The 17,291-nt window shown below is 39.6% G+C and overlaps 1 long non-coding RNA gene across 1 annotated transcript in view; it reads right to left on the bottom strand.

Moving 5' to 3' along the window:
• The window catches only part of LOC143692191 (uncharacterized), a 48,399-nt gene extending 39,923 nt beyond the window's left edge, over positions 1-8,476 (bottom strand). Inside the window, exon 1 of the long non-coding RNA XR_013180050.1 lies at positions 8,253-8,476. This is a non-coding gene — a long non-coding RNA (uncharacterized LOC143692191). The remainder of the gene's footprint in view (positions 1-8,252) is intronic.
• Positions 8,477-17,291: the final 8,815 nt, after the last annotated feature.

Genomic DNA, 17,291 nt, shown 5'->3' with positions numbered 1-17,291 from the left:
CCCAAGTACATGCCACCCGTGAGTAGATGTTAATTCCCTAAATCTTTTGTCTTTGTCATTCTAAATAGGAAAAAAATAAGATAAAAGGTCAAATACATAATTTTGGTCAAAAATATAAACTAAAAAAAAAAAAGAAAAATAAAGGGTTGTTCACCATAGATATCCACTTACTTTTTAAATTTTAGAATGTGTTTTGCACTACATGAACATCACAGTCATAACTACTACTCTTGTGCATGTTACAATATTGGCAATTGAAAAGCTTGAAAAATTATTATCTGGACAGGCTCAATCCTGGAGATATCCCCAGTGCTTGGAGTAAACTGAAGTCCATGAGTACTCTGGTTTGTCTGGAACAGAAACTAAAATATAAAGAAAATTTATAAAGGTCTCAAGTAAAATTATGTTTCTTGCAGGGCTCAGAACAATAAAAACAAAACAAACAAAAGAATCATTTCTCAAGTATACTAGGAGAAAAAAGATTTGAAGAGTAGAATATTTCCATTACTAAGCAGCAATAAAAAAAAGATAATAAGGATGGAAAAAAAACATATATTTTATATTAGAAGTTAGCTTTCATATTTGAAACAGGCAATATGAAGTACTTGTAGCAGATGAGGTAATTAAGCACTTTTCAGTCCAGCAGCAACCAATAAAGATAGAGAAATATTATTTCTAGACATGGACATTTACAGATCATGGGACTGAAATTCTCATGTCAGGAATATGAGCATGTGCCCTAAGTGTCCATCTTCCTGCTAATGTGAATTTGGAATTAATTATATATAAATAATATATATAAATAATAATATATATAAATAATTCTATATCAATTCTGGGTAAGACAATGGAAAACTTTACCAGACACTCTGAAAATAGAAAATTGAATAGTACATAATTGGTTGAAAATTGGTAGATTATGATCAATAATTAACAACAGCAACAACAACAATAATACTGCTTTATCGAAAATAGGTTCCATAAAGCAAACCTGGTTTAATGTTTGGAGGTGCTTACAGGTGGCTTGATAAGAATAATTCTGCTACTATGTTATACATTAAAGTATTCTTTGTTTCAGCACATCATTTTGATTAAAAATATGTACTTCAGAGTACCATCAACACACACACACTTCTCTGTGCTTTACTGCCAGATGATTAACTGACAGCTGTGAAAAAGAAAATTTATCAATAAAGAATTATCAGTGAATATGAAAAGGTTAGAAAATATTTTTGTGCTCATCAACATTTTAAAAAGGGAACTGGAAGGAGATATAAAGTCATTACTGGTGAAATGTGCAGATGACACAATATTCATCCTTCCTTTAGCTGATTGAAGGATAAATATTACCAATATCCAAGCAGACATACAAAGGCACGTGGGTTGCTTGGTAAGCTGGTGTCTGTCATCCATGATTTTTAGTTGTTTTTTTTTCCATTTTTTCTTTTTGTTTTGCTGTATTTGGTTCTTTAAATACAATCGTATCCAGACACAGGACACTGGAAACTGAAGACTTTGAAAAGGTTAAGTGTAAACAATGACTTTAAGTGAGGCACTGATGGAAGAGAAGCTTGTGTGATGCCAGGCTGCATAAAAAGGGAAGAAGTACGAAAGAGTGGAGAAAATATTCCATTTCAGCCTTCAGCATTCATAGGACTGGGACTAGAATACAATTGTGGCATCTGCATGAATAAAAATAAAGAGTTTATTAAAAAAAATGAGCTGGGTGCAGAAAAGAGCCATGGAAGTGATTTCAGGTCCAGAGAAACTGCTTCACAGAGAGAGACTTAAAGAGCTCAATCTGTTCAGCCTATTAAAATGAAGACTGAGAGGTGACTGCAGTACAGCGTATCAGTACCTTCACAGGGGAAGAACGCTGGGTATTAATGGGCTCTTTAATCTAGTGGGGAAAGGCACATCAAGAACTAATGGCTGAGAGCTGAAGCCAGACAAATTCAAATTAGAAATTAGGCACAACGGAGGAGATGATTAGCCAGAATCACAAACTACTGAGGGAAACAGTGTTTTCTCCATTGCTTGATATCTTCAAAATCAGAAAAGACAGTTTTGTTTGGTTTTTTTATTCCAGATCTGTTTTGGCTGAAGCTTTATGTCTTACTAAAAAGACAGCTCAGCCCAGGTTTGTGCAGCTTGACATGATATAGGTTGGTGGGAGAGGTCCCTTGATGTGCACTGGGATGACAAAAAGCTAAGTGAATGTGGTTAGCACAGGGATGAGGCTGAGCTAACTAATCTGGCCCATATATTAAAGCTCCAGTCTCAAGAGTCTTTCATGCTTTCCAGTTGGAACAAAGAAATGCAGCTTGTCTTCTTTTATGAGAAGCACCCTATAGAAATATCCTTTCTTGTAAATAAGGATATGTTTTATATCCCTAAAGAGATGCAACAGTAACATAACTTTGTCCAGGTACAGCATCAGAACTTTAGTTTCAGGGTTTATACTTCACAAAGCTGTCTTCCAATTTTAAGGATCAATATTCTACTTTAAATATATATATATATATATATATATATATGTATATGTATATGTGTGTGTGTGTGTGTGAATAACATTAATTAAATATAAATATGTCAATATGTGAATAACCTTAAGTAATTGAGCTTCAGATCTCCTTTCTGAGTCTTTTTGTCTGCTTTGGTTACTTTGTGGGGTTTTTTTTGTTTCTTTGGTTCTTAGTGAAATGCAGAGAAAAAATGGGAAACAATACACAAAGGAACTAGAAAATTAAACTCAAATAGATTAATAAAATGTGAGCTGTGCTGCTAGAGTTTTGAAGTTGTTAGCCACAATGTCTCAAATAAAAGGACTGCTGCCATTTTCTCAACCGGTTATTCCAGGAAACCTATGTACCATGCACAAGTGTGGCATGAGTTTTAATATGCTGCTAGACACTTGCTACTTTTCTCATTACAAGCAGACAAACAGATACCAGGGATGATGATTATACAGACTATATATCCTTCTATTATTTCCAGATGGCTCTGCTTTGTTGTGATTTTAATGCCATTGCAAAATGTATTTATTAAGAATATGTGCTCTTTCTTCATCTTTTTTTTTTCCTTTCTCTTTTTGTTTTCTTTTCCTTGTTTTGTTTGCTGATAACCACAGAGCGCTGTGCAGTGCTGGAGAAGAATAATGCCATGGACTCCATGCCCCAGTCCACTCTGGGGAAGCAGCTCTGTGTAGAAGGAAATGGGGGTCCTGGTGGACAAGAATGTGTCCCCCTGCTCCTGAGGCAGCAGTGTTCCCTGCTGGAGGGACAAGGGTTCTCTGGGGTGCCTCAGGAAGAGCATTGCCAGCAGGTCAGGGAGGTGATCCTGACCCTCCCATCACGTGGAGCTCTGTGTCCAGCTCTTGGCTCCTCAGGACAGGGGAGATGTGGGGCTCTCAGGGGAGAGCAATTGCAGTGGAGACCTTACAAGGATGATTAGGGACTGGAGCATCTCTGCTACAAGGAAAGGCTGAGGGAGTTGGGGCTGAACAGAGATGACTGAGAGGGATCCTCATCCATGTCTGTCAGGGCCTGCAGGGAAAGGACCAAGGATGGAGCAGGGTCTGATCAGTGGGGCCCAGCAATGGGACAAGAGGCAGGAACAGATGTCCACGAAGTTCCACCCTAACATGAGGATGAACTTCTTCACTGTGCAGAGACTGAGCACTGGGACAGACTGCTCAGAGAGGGTGAGGAGTCCCCCTCACTGGAGATATCCCATTCTGGATGCCATGTGCTCTGGGATCACCCACTGTGGCCCATCCAACCAAACCCACTCTGTGATCCTGTGATTAAGCACAAGCCCCTTCTTAGTATCTGGATTTGATATTTTCAGAGTGATTACTATACTGAGTCTTCCAGCAGATCTGATTTTTTTTTTCCAAAGCACAAAATAAAGAGTAGAAATAAAAAAAAATGTATATCAACTTGCATTCATTTCTTTGTGCACATTTAAAGAACTATATTCCTGTTCAAAAATTTGCTTTAAAATTCATTCAGCATCTATGAGATTTAGTCTAGCTGTTTAATTAATTTTTTATAAGTGTTCACTATTAAGGGTTGCCATTTCAATGAAAGCTAATATTTATTACATTTCAAATTTTTATTTTGAAGACAAGACAAGTGTTATTAAGTACAGCCTCTCCTTTGCCTCCTCACTACATTAGACAGGATTCTGATTTCAGAATGGCCTTTAAGATAAATTAAGATAAATAATGCATTTCCCTTTTTTTTTTCCAGAATTCATGGTAAGTAATTTGAAACAATTGATGTCCAGGTTATAAAGAAACAGTGAACACCAGATCCTGACAGGAATATGGTTATGGCTAGAGACCCCTCTTAGGCCTCAGTCTCCTCTGAGTTATACCCAGACCAAGTACACAATGCAATGGTGACACCAAAGACTTTACAGCTGAGGAAGAATTGGCCAGCAACTTCTACAGGAGCAAATCGTTGATTTAAGAGGGTATGGATCAAGATTTCAATGAGAATTTACAATTACCAGCTTTGCTTTTGTGAAAAGCCTTTGAGGCACGTGGAGAATATCTTTTCAAAAGAATGAAGCTTAGACTGAGATGAAAAACATGTAAAAGCTGGTAGAGGTTACCAACATTTTTTGTATTTAGTTTTGTGCAAATGTTTCCTGGTTTTCAGTAACACTAGAAAACACTTGCATCAGTTCTCCTTTTCTAGCCTGTTTCACTTTATATGTAATCAAGGAGTCAACTTTCCAAGGATTTAGGAAAATTCCATATATTCCTAAAAAATTAACTGGCTTAAGCCTGAGAACTTCTGCCTGAGATTGCAAGTCCTGAACTAACCTGATGTAAAACCCTGTGAAATGACCCAAAGAGAAACTGATGAAACCTTACAAAGTTCAATAAAAAAATTGTCAAGAATTCTCTATTTTACGTGTTTTCCAATCAAATAAGAGAAACTTTTAATAGTGGTATATAATGTTTAAATTTTATTTTATTTCATTTTGACACATAATTCACTGTATAGAGCACAAAAGCATCAAAGAACAGCCTATACAGGAGAATGTGGAATTTCGTCCATTAACCTTAAATTTTATTTTGAAAATATTAGAAAGTATTAAAGAAATTATAAATAACAGATCCCCTGGAAGTGCAACTTGATCAGTCCAGACTGGACAGTGGGAAAATATCTGCTATCTGTGCAGCCCTGGAGATAATCACACAGGAAATTGAAGGAGATTCTATCCCTGGATGCTTTCAAGACCAGGCAGGTAAAAACGTGCCTGGCCTAACACAATGCTTTCTTGCTTGATATAGGCAGCTGGACTAGAGGCTTCAAAAGATGTCTCCCAACACATATAGTCTATAAGTAGCTAAATAATTGCAACATGCATTGAATCACTTCTTCTTTTAAGCTAAATTTGTTAATCAAGGCCGCATAAGTGGTACAAAATAAGTCATAAGGACACTATAATTTGTGTACTAAATATTCTAAGACCTCTTAATTCAGTATTTCATATCTTATGTTGCCCTCTAGAAAGCAAAAAGTATTTCTGTGAACAGTTACTCAATAATCTGGATTTAGAAGGAATTTCTAAGACACATAAAAAAATCTTTTACAGGATCCTAGAATCATTTAAGTTGGAAACAACTTTTAAGATCATCAAATCCAATAGCAGACCCAGCACTGCCAAACTCACATGTTCCTAAGCCCCACAGCTGGATGGTGATTCAACCCTGGACACACTGTTCCCTTTTGTCAACCCTTTTGATGAAAAATTATTTCCCTAACATCCAATCTAAACCCCCCCTGATGCAACTTGTGGATATTTCCTCTTGTCCTATTACTTGTTACTTTCAAAGGTGTTTGTTTTATTTTATTCTGTCTTTATGAAAAAAAAAAGTCATTTGAATGAAAATAAAGTTTTAGTGTCAATTTTCGATTTTGTTATGATACCACACTTTGGCATATTTTAAAATGAAACATTATAGCTTTCAATTTCCAAAATATCATTTCTGTTATTCCCTTGAAAGATTAATCTTCTCCTTCCTGCTGCATCTTCAAATAAAAGAAGAAGTTCAACTTTTTTATTTGAATGTTTTCTTCAGTGATCCATTTGTGGTACTTTTCATTTTGTGTATTCATATTTCAGAGAAAAAAATTAAAATAATGAAAACAGTTTCATATTGATGCATTTTCCTTCTTTCCAACTCTGCAGTTTTCTATTTCGACATTAAAGTGCAAAACCAAAAAATAATCTGTACTCTAACACTTTAACCAATCTTACTGCATTAATCAAAACCAAAAATTATTACCCTAAATATTTTTTTAAAAATTTATTTACCACTTTGGTTTGGAATGCAACCCTAGAGCTTCTGTATCCACCTTAAAAAAAAAATAAAGATGGTACTTTTCTACCACAGTATTTCAAAATTCATACATTTAGAATGCTTAATACTATATAGAGTTATTCCTAATTTACAGCAGTATGAGTCTCCTAAATACAGTGCTTTTTATTGTGATTTACACCACTGTTGCTGAGTTCTGAATCACAACCATGTCAGTATTTATGGTTTTCACAATCCCTTTGGTTGTATGTAATTTTTACAGTAGAATAAAAATAGCAGACCCCTACTTAAAGGACTTTATCATCATAGATCCTTAATTACAGCTATGTTAAAATAACCTCTATAGTGGCCCACGAGCCAAAGCAACAATAAATAAAAGGGACTGCAAAGTGAGTAGCTTCTTCCAAAGGGAAATGTCAGGCTGCACAAGGAAATGTCACCAGAGCAATAACATTTCCCACTGCAGCAGCGGTGGGAGCAGAGCAGGGAGAGGAGCGGGTGCTTTCTGGAGGCTGTGAGTGGTGCGAGGCTGGGGACACCCAGGACAAAGCAGGGGCAGCTGCCAGGTGGGTGACCAGAGCTGCCCATGGAGGGAGGGACTGTCAGGCTCTGGGCTGGAGCCCTGGAATGTGGCATCAGTTTGGTATCAATGCCCCGTTTGAGTAAGATTTATTTTAATTCAGACACTACACAGTCTTCCCTGGAAGCAGAAGAACTTTCCTTCCATTAGATCTGTTCCTCTTTCTGCAACAGCTGACAGGGAAGTGTCAATCAAAAGAGAGTGGACGCAGCCAGAAGTTCACCAGCCTTTGTCTTCTGGGTGAGGTGTTCACATATGATAGGATGAGAACACTGGTGCAGAATTCAGCTGTCCTACAAGAAGCCCTGTACACAATACATGGAGGAAGTTACCTCATTTTCCTACAGGCAGCAAGTCTATCTGCAGCACTTACTTTCTTTCTAAATCCCTGCTTCCATCTCCAGTAAACTTTAAACTGGGGTTTTGATTTTGCTCTGGATCCAGTTTGGTTTTGCCCAGCCTCCCACCACATGGGCTGCACACACAGCCCTTTAGTCCTGGGTTTGAAGAACCACACTCTGGGCCAGACAGCTAACCCCTTTTGCCTGTCATGCATCCAGCTCTTGGGATGCTAGATTGCTAATCCCTTGTTGTTTTTGTTGCAGGAAGAGGTCTTCTTGCTTCATTTGCTGAATCTCAAAGACCATGCCTAACGCAGTATCTGGCTTTAATGAACTCGGTGATTATCTCTGTTCTGAGAGCAGATGTAAGAGCCCTTGGTGCAGTTATGCCAGAGAACAAAACACTCAGACCAAAAGGAAAAAGGGAATCTGCCAATTCCGAGCAATCATTAAGCTTAGTATTTGTAAAAAGCAGTAAAAAGGAAGGTGAAATTTAGTTAACCAACTATAACATGTACTGAAACATTCTCAGACACAACCCTTGGAAAGACAGTTTAGCTAGTATAAAGAAGTAGGACTTACACAGAGATTTTTAGCCTGAAGATGGGAGTTTGCATAGTGAAACATAAACTGTAATGCATTGTACACTAGATAAAAATGAGAAATAACCTCTGGTCAATAGTACAAGGCATAAGATTTCCTCTGCATATGGCTTTAGCAGTAAGCATGAAAGGTTTGCTGGGACTTTCTTTCCCTTCACTAGCTGAACTTGTTTTAAGGTGCAATGAGAATCAGACCCTTTGCTTACGGGGAAATCAAAGTGGAAATCAAACCCAGCAAATGCCTCTGGCCCTACCCCTCCAGTCTGTGCCACATCACATAACTAAAAGATCCAGCCTTACATCTCAGAAGAACTAACCTTTTGAAGCTGCTCAGAGATGATATCTGTTGCCAACGTCCTTTAACCAATTTTAACTCCCAGACTCCTCACCTGGAAAAAACTGCTTCATTTTCCCAGCAGAAGTGAAACTTTTTTTTTTTTCCTTCTTCCTCCTCCTCCTCCTTCTTCCCCCAGCTCCTTTGCATCTTTTCAATTTCTGAAATGCTTTGGTATCATTCTGGGAGAAAAGCTCCATGCAGTATAACCACATTAGCTTGTAAAGCAAACAGAAAAAAATGGCCTGTTGGTCATAAACAAGCTGTCTGCAAATTTGTCATATGCTATCTCTGCACTGGATCTTATTCAGGACTGCAAGATGTGGTGGTTTGTTTTATACTGATGGGCACTGTTGCCAGGGATTCCATCCCAATATAGATGTTTGTAATACACATCGTGTGTCAGTCTCTTCAGTCAGTTGTTGGTAATAGAGTTTGAAAGGCATATAGTGACAGTATAAATGCATATGGTATATCTGAATATTTTGTTAGAAGGATGATGGGTCCTGGCTGCTTAGGATGCTACATGGACTCCTGTGCAACCTGCATTTTTACCAGCTCTACCTCCCAAACTGGAAATAAAGACAAGCCATGCTGGTTTCTCTTTAGTGTCAGTGGAGTAAAATCTGGAGGGCAATTGATCTGACCTGCCTTTGACCTTTATCATAGAATGCGATGAGCTTCTTTCTATATTCCTTTCCACTGACTATGAAAACAAGACCCACATGATACTGGAGCTCTATGCAATTTCTTAAAATTTAGGCCCTGCCTACTCTGATCAACCTCTATTTTCTGGGAGCAGCATCCTTTAGATAATATGTGGTACCTGCCACCCCTTTTAGCTGTGTCTGACTGGAGCACTTTGAGTGTTACCACTTTTTGCATGAGCTGCTGAAAGTCCCAGGTTAAGCTCAGTACTGGGGGACCTTCCCAGCAGGCCACAAGCAGCTGGTAGGGCACCATATCTGGCTCCCTAAAGTCCTGCTCCAGGTAGGCCAGCTCTGTGCTGGTGTCTCCAAAATGCAAGGACACTTAAAATGCTGTCAGACTTCTATTTTCAGGAAACTGACTCAAGCCACTATATATCTAAATTTAGGTGTTTGCATATGAGCTAGGTGTCTAAGCTTGGAGAGCTATTGGTTGACCAGATATAGACATTTGCTTCATCTCTTTCTAAACCACTAATTGTATTGACTAGACCTCTACTCTCTTTAATGGGTACCTGGCCATTTATCTTGCATGTGGACATCTAAAATTAGATGTCTTAATCCATGAGCCTAATCACACCACTAACTTTTAGATTCCTAATTAAGATAAATTAATTGAAAACTGCAAGACCTTTGCACCATTTTCAAGCTTTCTTTGAGCTTTCATCTGCCCTTAGTGGGAAAGAGTAAATGACCACACTGCCTTCTCCTTCGATAAATTGCAGGAATTGGGGAAAAAAAAAATTAAGAAAACCAGAAACTGGGCTTCTGGAAAGAACCCAGTTTCATGTACACAGAGATTTGCTTCTTCATTCTGAATAGCCATTAAATACCAATCGAAACTTCAAAAGATGGATTGCTCTGTCATCAAGCTAAGTGTGTCAGGGAAGGTTTTAGCTGGATATCAGGAGAAGGTTCTTCTCACAGAGGGTGGTTGTGCCCTGGAACAGCTCCCCAGGGCAGTGGTCACAGCACCAAGCCTGGCAGAGTTCAAGAAGCCTTTGGACAATGCTCTCAGGCACAGGCTGGGATTCTTTGGTCTGTCCTGTGCAGGACCAGGAGTCAGATTCCATGATCCTTGTGGGTCCCTTCAAACTGAGTATTCCCTGATTCTGTGATTCTATCAAGAAATAGCTGCAGAAGTGGCTTATTTTCTCCCCCTGGCCAGACCTGACTGAGGTTTTGGGTAACTTTACTACCAGAGCTTCATGTCAACACTTAAAAGCCTTGTTAAGCTTGAGCACTAAGATCTGAATCAGATTTGCTCTGGCTGCTCTGGCATGAGGGATGAGTATGGTAACCTTCAGCTCTATACAGCTGCATGTGCAGGTTTTACCTTGTTGAAAATGTTTAATCGAGCATTTTGGGCCAGTTTTGGTTTTGAGCTTAATTTTTGTAGTTGTTGTTGTTGAGGGATTTGGTTTTGTAAGTAGTTGTGTGGTTTTATTTGCCTTTGTTTTTATGAAATATCAGGAGACTATTTTTTTTTCTTGTTAAATAAAAGAGATACAAAATTTTGACTACAAGTTTCAGATAAGTCTGGTGAAGTTAAAACACTGTATCCACAACAACAATGCTAAAAATTTTCCAAAAGTAGAACATTGACAGGGACAGGATAGGACAGAAGTGTCAAAAAATATTCAAAATTTGTACAAGAATTGAAAGTGCTCATTCTTACCTAATTAGAGGTTGTTTGTGCCTCCCTACAGAAAATGTCCTCTGAAAACTGGTTGTGTCAAGACCAAACAGTGTTTATTTATGTAAGTTGTTGTTTTGGTTTTTTTCCTCAGAAATGGCATCATAACATTCATACATTCATGTGATCTCATTTCTTTAAAGAGGCATATATTTTCCATTTCAACAGCTATGGAAGGTAGTGAGTACATTTGTTTCAATTTTACGTGAAAGAAAGTGAGACAAAGAAGGCCCAACCAGAAAGGTATTTAACCTCCTACTTCCTTTTGAAATCATCATATAGCAATATCTTTGGAGATGTAGCTATAAACTTTAAAAGCAATATTCAGAGTACTCACTTTCACATCATAATGGCCAAAAATCAATTTCATTGATTCTATGCTGGCTGTTGAGCAGGGAGAGCTCCCAGTTCTCAAGTCAGAAGTTCTGTGGGAGCTGTTCAAGAGTCACGTACAACCTGTAGATGTTTTTAAGGATTCACCTTCAGTGTAAAAATGGCTCTCTCCTTGCATTGGGGCTGAGCTCCTCATTCATTGAATTATTAGGGTTGGAAAGACCACCTTGTTCCACCTCCTGCCAAGGGCAGGGACACCTTCCACTAGACCAGGTTACTCAAGACCCCATCCAACCTGGCCTTGAGCACTCCCAGGGTCTTCCACAGCTTCTCTGGACAAGCAGTGCCAGGGCCTCACCACCCTCAGAGTAAAGAATTTCTTGTTAATATCTAAACTAAGCCTGCCTTTATCACACTGCCGATACAATAGTTTGGTACTACATGGAAAGAGATGAAAGTTCCCTTTCCTATACACCAAAAAATGTTACTGAGAGGAGGAGACATTCCAGTTCCTAAAAGCAGAATGATGATGAACACTCTGGATTTCATTCCAGTTGTTCACTTAATGGCCACTGCTATATCTCTACAGAAAATACAGGCACAAATCAGTCTGCAGCAATCAGCTGAGGGCCTGATATTGCTGGACTTTTTGGGGGTTGTTTTTGTTTTTCCTTGTTATGGGCTAATAAATTCTTTTCAAGTTTTGCCTTGAATAACAGAGTGGTGGGAGGCATTTCATGTTTAGAAATTTTTCAAGGCAGTCCATGTATGTGATGGGCCTAACTGCACTCTAATGCCTCAGGCCAGGCAACTCATGATTGTCCTGTTCTTTCTGAGGTCAGGCGTCATGGAAATCTGCAGTGAGATTTGTGAGGCTCCAAGGTTAGACAATCCCTTGAAAACAGCTTCCTGGAATTTAAGGTTTTAAGTTCATTCAAAGCCCCATTTGGACACTGAAATAAACACTCTGGACCACATCTCAAGTGCTTTGTTCAAGGTCATCTGAGAGGAGTTCAATGGATCTTGGAAATGAGCCCAGATCTCTGCTTAACTCCAGCCATAGATCCATCCATTTTCATTCCATAGCAGCATAATAGGGATTTGGAAAACTACTCTAAAACCTTGAGAACAGAATAGATATCAAAATCCTTCTGCATGTATTTGGAATCATCCCACCGTTTTCAATGGAGGAATATATTCTTTCTTATAACAAATTGAATTGCTAAATACGTATTGAAATCTCTCATTACTTGTTAAAGTAACTACAGCTTTCTCATAAATATTGTAAGAGATACATGCAGAGGGTTAAAAAGCGACAGCTCAGTGGTCTGGAATTAAATCTGTTGCAGGTATATAATTTAGTGTGACATTAATTGGGTAGTGGGGAAGCATAAATGAGGAACACAATGCGTATACATTGGAATTTTTTGTTAAAGAAGGAACACTGCAAATGCTAACCTCAGCAGAGTGAAATCAAAGAGAGCAGAGAGGAAGGGGAGGAAAGAAAAAAAAAAACAAAAAAACAAAAACAACACCAAACCAATTTCCCCCCACCAAAAAAACAACCCCCAAAGCAACACACAAAGCAGTATACAACCAAAAAATTGTGCCTTGTTTCTTTGGGAAGAAGTTTAAATTAGCTACCAAGGATTAAGATTATCAACTGGAAGAGATCAGTTTAGCTCTGAAAATGTAGGTTTAGCTGATTGTAGTTCAGCTCATCTTTGCAACTGTCTACATCCCAGGGCAAGCAGAGGGCAGCTGAGCTTTGTGTGCATCAGCTGTGATCACCAAGCCCCACACAGCCACTCACTCACACCCACACCAGCAGGACTGAGGAAAGGACTGGAAGAGTAAAAGCTGGAGGATTCAGGGGCTGAAATAAAGACAGTTTAATAGGGAAAGCAAAAAGCCATGCACACAAGCAAAGCAACCAAGAAATAATTCACTGCTACCCGTGGTCAGGCAGGAATTCAGCCATCTCCAGGTGAACAGGGTTCACATAGTGGCTTGGGAAGACAAACTCCAAATTATCCCCTCTCTTCCTCCTTCTTCCCCCAATTTACACACGGAGCACGATGTCACATGGTCTGGAACATCCCTTTGGTCACTTGGGGTCACCTGTCCTGGCTGTGTCTCCTCCCAGCCTCCCAAGCACTCTCATCCCTCCCCAGCCTGGCAGGGCAAAAAGCAGAAAAGGCCTTGTCTCTGTGCAAGCCCTGCTCAGCAATAACAAAAACATCTCTGTGCTGTCAGCCCTGTGTTCAGCACAAATACAAAGCATAGCCCTACTGTGAATAAAATTCTCCTTACACCAGACAAAACCAGCACACCCATTCTCTGTTTTGCCCTCACTGGCTGACCAGTATTGACTTGTTTTCCTTCTTATGGGAATTGAAGTGCCAAAGAGAACCTGGTAACTGGGCAGCACAAGTCATGTGAACACCAAGAGGAGCACACACTTCAGTCTCCTCTCAGGAAAGCTTCTTGTACTTGTTGTAGCCACTTACATGGCAAGAACTTAAAAAAGAAAAGAAAAAAAAAAAAAAAAAGACTGCACATAGAAAAAAAAAAAAGCTGAAAAAATCTCCCCAGAACTGCACATCCTTACACTGCTGAATGGATCCCTGCACCACAAGAAACCAAAAATTACAAAATATGCAATTTGTCTCTACAAAAGAGCAAAACATACAAAGAACATTGCAGTGCTGTAAGTTCCTTCTGCCCTAATTTTTCATATGTGTTATTCCTGGCCTAGAACAGGGCTTTCTGGACTCTTTGTACTTCTCTCTCTTTACCTCTCACTCTGTTTTTTGATACATTAGACACAGAATGTCCTGGTTTGGGTTTTCAATTGCATGTTCAGGCACTGACCTGGACAGTTAAGTCATTTCACCTATCTGCTATTCCTCTGTGTTCTTCCTTGACTGTTATGTTCAGAGTTGGGTCTGTCTTGTGTATAATAGATACTGCTATGGGACCTTGGTCTCTGCTAAGGATATTAAATGTTGCTACCACACAGGCATTAAGTGTGCCTGCAGTTAGGCACAGGTAATCTTACAGAGGAAACTGGGGAAAAAGAATAAATTCAATGCCCTACCATATTAATTTGCACAGTCGCAGTTTTGGAGATTAGTCTTAAATTATTTTGAATTGCAAATCCAATTGGACTTTAATTATGATTATGACCTCTACTTTGTGGCACACAGTTCAGTCTGTGCAGCCACAGCCTATGGTAAATTACTATAATGGTGCTGGAGATGATGTTCCATAGCACAGAGCCTTGCCCTACATCTGTAGACAAAGACATGCATGCACATGCACATTTTGACTTGGAACAACCTCCTAATAATACAGATTTATTCTCCTTTGGTTTTTCTTTTTTGGCTTCCCTTCACTCCTCATACAGGGTAGCAAGGACTCAGTGACTTGCTGGAAGAAATCTGTAGAGTATGTTAATTTCTGTGGAACTTAGGCAGCCTCATAAGTCTTAGAGATTAATAAGAATCTGGGAAGTATCTATCTTCTGGTGATGCTTTCATTTGCGCAGTAATAAAGCTCGCCTTTCTTGTTTAATAAAAACAATGAGGAAACAAATGGGTGTGCAGGCATTGGAACTTTTGAGGAATTAATTCAAAAGCATGGAGGAAAGTTTTTTATCTTGCTGTAAGCACCAGAAAGGTGAAAATTACTCTTCCCTCAAGCTCTTACCCTCTGTGTGCCTTATCTCCATGTTACACCAAATTTAAGGCAAAACCCTCAGAAGGTGCAAAGTGTCTCTTAGAAAGTACTGATCATTTTCCTGAAAGGTGGCAGGCACATTTCAGTGAGACCATCAGCAGCCTGGGAGAATTTTGCATAATTCACATTCCCTTGCCCACTGGAATAATTTCCCGGTAGAACATTCCCTCTCCAATCAAATGATGCTCCTGTGGAAAATTTCAAATCAGTGAAAATGTTGAGGCTTTTCTTTGCTGTCTTAAAATTCTCTCTTGCTTTTGGAGAGATGGTTGTGATTTTGCCTGGCTGTTCCCTTTATCCTCCACCCTGGAAGGTTTTTGTCACTTTGGCTTTCTGTGCACAGACAGGCAATTGGTGAAAGCAGGTGCCTTGCAGCAGGCAGGGGGCCAGGGGCTGAGCACCCAGCTCCTGCCCAGCTCCAGCTGCCAGAGAGGCACAAGCCCAAGTCACTTAGCATCCCCACATCTCCTGCAACTCTGGCTGCCAGAGAGCTGGAGCAGAGTGAGAACTTGCAAAAGCAATTTGCTTACCCCTCAAAAAAAGAGCTTTGCAAGTTAGCACAATTTTGTTTCATTTAAGCAAAAAGATTTAACAAAAAAGAGAGATGTTTCAAACTTTTGTTTTCCTTTGATGCACGTAAATTAAATTATTATATTAAAAGTGGCTTTAATGTCTTAAGAACTGCACATTTGTCAGCTGGGGTTACACACTCCTCTTCCTGTGGCCAAGAGCTGACCAAGCCTCCCTCAGCCACGAGTTCCCAAGCTCTGTTTCAGCATGAGCACAGCTGCCTACAGGGGTCATATTCAGTACCAGGAATGAAAGGATAGTGCAGCAATTACTTATTCAGGGTTCTGAGTCTCCTTATCTTGCTGCTATGGTGCTTGGTGGTCTCAGGAAATGGTCCCATTCTTGTTTTTCTATCTCAAAGAATACTGGACAGTCTGGCACTTGTCCTGTTTCTCAAGCAGGCCATTACTTCAGCACTTTCAGCCCACATGGATGGAAACATAGAACTGTGGTTTGATGGGTACTGCATGCAGACATTGCTGCCTTTCTGGTTCAAGGGTGCATTGGATGTTTGGGCTGTTCTCCTCTCACCTCCCCATCCCCAATGTGAATTTTGTCTAAGTAGCAGTAAAGTTTCCTGCTTATCTCATTTTGATCACCTGAGAAATAAAATTAATTGGGATATTACTCTTCCCTGCAACAGTTTCATCCAGCCTTACTGTATAAACCTACAAAAATTACTTGATGGGCAGGCCTGTCCTGTGAGTTGCTGAGATTTGTTCTTGTTTTGCAGCTGGACCCTTTGTTAACTGCAGTCTTTTATCTTCCACATAATTCATGTGGTGGCACCTTTAAGGGTGATCCAGCTCTGCCTGGGTGCAGAACATGCAGTTACAGTCAGGAAGCTTTTGCCTTTGCTCCTGTTCTGGAGCTGATACTGTGGCATAGGTCTGGGTCAGGATATTATGTTTGTAATCATATTACAGTGGATCTGTTTGGGCCCTGACTTTAACCTTCACTTAATAAAAATGTGTTCTAGCCACAGGCTATGAGTTCTCATGACCAGAAAAGGTAGGGACCTTTGCAATATAATAAAAACAGGGAGGAAATACTGTGAGATACAGCACAGGTTCTGCTCTTCCCCTCCCATCTTCTGGCACTCTGATGTGAAATCTTTGTTTTAGAAATAAACACTTTGGAACTTAAATCAGTTTTTGTTTAATCAAGTCCACTTTTTAAATATTCTTAAATAAAATACTACTTAAAAAGGGTAATTTTACATGAAGTGGGAGAGAGATAGTGCAAGAACCTACAGTATATCAGACTGAATTAGGTTTTCATGCTACAAGATGTAAACAAATCTATTTAATTAGAACACCTTGTTCTTATTGCATTCAGAGTCATTTTTTATAGAGGCAGAAAGAAAAAAAAAAGGGTTTGGCAGCAAATTTCTACAATACTACAAAAAACCCATCTGAACTGAGCATCTCCCTCAGTAAAAAGGATGTTTTCTACTTGTTGTTCTAATCAGAGTCTCAAAGTCTTACCCCCAACTAAAAGATGATCCCTGGGCCAAGTACATGCATTCCTAGAGACCAGCTTTGGTTTGAAACCCTTCCTTTCTACTTCTTCAGGGGAGACATCAGATCTGTAGTCATGCAGGGGGAAGCTGGTCCTTCAAGCAACTTCTTTAGGTTGTGCATACCAAGACCAGACCTCACCCATGGAGCTCCCTGCCTCTGCCAAGGCCATGAGGTTTCCATGCTTGCTCACCTCTGGGCCAACCTGTCCAATTTTCACCATTATTCCACATGTGCAACCCAGAAAAAAATAATAACTTTTCCTCTCTTTGCTGTCCTTTTCTCTGCTTTATAACGCAAAATGGAATCTGGAACAGCAACAGGAGGAAGGAGAGAGGCTGTGTGCTCGAGGGCTTTATTAAACTCCATAAAAACTCTAAGATCACCTTTCTCTTTCCTCTCTGGTAGCCGTGCAAGGAGCCCACTTGGCTACACAGGCTCATTAGTCACAACAGAGAGGCAGAACAAGGTCCCACAGTGACAAGCTGCCACCTAAATCTAGGTAATGTGCCGTGCTAAAATGCTGT

The sequence above is a fragment of the Agelaius phoeniceus genome, chromosome Z (assembly GCF_051311805.1).
Source record: "Agelaius phoeniceus isolate bAgePho1 chromosome Z, bAgePho1.hap1, whole genome shotgun sequence".
Taxonomy (NCBI): Eukaryota; Metazoa; Chordata; class Aves; order Passeriformes; family Icteridae; genus Agelaius; species Agelaius phoeniceus.
The sequence above is the reverse complement of the archived record's forward strand: the minus strand, read 5'-3'. Positions and strand labels throughout refer to the sequence as shown.